Source organism: Schistocerca cancellata, chromosome 2 (genome assembly GCF_023864275.1).
Source record: "Schistocerca cancellata isolate TAMUIC-IGC-003103 chromosome 2, iqSchCanc2.1, whole genome shotgun sequence".
NCBI classification, from domain to species: domain Eukaryota; kingdom Metazoa; phylum Arthropoda; class Insecta; order Orthoptera; family Acrididae; genus Schistocerca; species Schistocerca cancellata.
In genome coordinates this window covers 177494780-177496579 of record NC_064627.1, presented here as the reverse complement: position 1 = coordinate 177496579, position 1800 = coordinate 177494780, and the positions used below count along the sequence as shown (strand labels likewise).

Genomic DNA, 1800 nt, shown 5'->3' with positions numbered 1-1800 from the left:
TGAATATTTTCCCAAATGTAATTTAAGTAATATTTCATGAAAATTTATTGTTCACTAAAGAGAAAACTACCATCATATTCTGAAAACACGCTTAACTTTTTCGTAAATAATTCAATATTTTGTGAAAGGTCCTTTACAAGTGCCATTTCTTAGAATCCCAAAACTCCTGTTTCGCAGTTTCATGAAATAACGTTCACTATTATTTTATTCCTTTGTTTTTTGCAAAAGTGAAAAAAGGTAAGTTGACATAAAATTGTTAATGATATAAGACCTGCATGTAGTTATAATCATTAATTTGAACAACACAGCTTGTGGAACATTTAAGAAGTTGATGTTTTAATACACAGAACTGAATATAGGCCAAAATAATCAGTCAGTATACGAAGACAGTAACTTGTTCTCGAAAGAACAGTTACTGTTGATGACCGTGCAGCTTTTCCCTGGAATAAATTATGACTAACTGACAACCTCAGCTGCCGACAGGTGTTGTTGATATACCTCGATGTGGACAGCTGAAAATGTGTGCCCCGACCGGGACTCGAACCCGGGATCCCCTGCTTACATGGCAGACGCTCTATCCATCTGAGCCACCGAGGACACAGATGAATAGCGCGACTGCAGGGGCTTATCCGTTGCACGCTTCCCGTGAGACTCACCTGTCGGCAGCTGAGATTGTCAGTTAGTCATCATTTATTCCAGGGAAAAGCTGCACGGTCATCAACAGTAACTGTGCTTTCGAGAACAAGTTACTGTCTTCGTATATATAGTTAAAGGCTACCCAGCCATTGACCTTCGTCTGTGCGAATGCGCACAGGTTGCCCAAACTCTTACGGGAATCGCCAAAGCGTGCGCGAGTAATGAGTGGATGGGAAAAGGTCTATAAGGTACAATACATATGTAGAATTGTGGATAGTTGGGAATGTGAGTCTCACGGGAAGCGTGCAAGGGATAAGTCCCTGCAGTCGCGCTATTTATCTGTGTCCTCGGTAGCTCAGATGGATAGAGCGTTTGCCATATAAGCAGGAGATCCCAGGTTCGAGTCCCGGTCGGGGCACACATTTTCAGCTGTCCACATCGAGGTATATCAACAACACCTGTCGGCAGCTGAGGTTGTCAGTTAGTCATCATTTAATCAGTCAGTAGTTGGCAGTCACTATGTGGGTTAGTCTCTGCTTCAGCGTGCCCAGAGCATGTCTTTGGTTTCACAAAGGCGCGAGTAAAAAGCTCTAGTGGAGAACAGCTGAATGGTATATTTTTACTATTCTCACAAGTTAAAATGTGAAATAAAAGTTTTACTGTGACATTATAAAAAAGTGTCTTCACTTTGTCAGCGACAAACCCGAGGCCTGAGATAATCTCCTACCGCAACGATGAATATTGTATTAAGAACAAACAGAAACATGAATACATCTTTCTTTATATTATTACTCATCGAACATTTTAGTAAATGAGTTCTTTGTCCATGAAATTTAAAAATGTACAAATTAGCAATTTGTGATGCTAGAAGAGTACATCATTTGGATATAAAACTTCAAGAGCTGTTTTCACGTAATTTTGGAAAGAGGATCATTTCGCTTCTCTGTCTCAGGGCTGTAGCTGTTGAGCCACTTGCAGCTTATAAGTACGAAACTTTAAATCCTGTTTCAAACTCCTCTGCTAAGACATGAGAGGAATTTATAACGTACTGGAAAGGCGACGAACAGATCGCTGCGAGCTTCGTCGCAGAGCTCCACCAATTTATTGGACATTTCCGGTGTTCTGACTATTTCAGGTCGCTTCTCCTTCCTCAACTTCTGACAG

General features: G+C 40.8%; 1 non-coding gene across 1 annotated transcript; it reads right to left on the bottom strand.

Moving 5' to 3' along the window:
• Positions 1-523: 523 nt before the first annotated feature.
• Trnat-ugu (transfer RNA threonine (anticodon UGU)) lies at positions 524-597 on the bottom strand. The gene has a single exon. It is a non-coding gene; the product is annotated as a tRNA-Thr (tRNA).
• Positions 598-1800: the final 1203 nt, after the last annotated feature.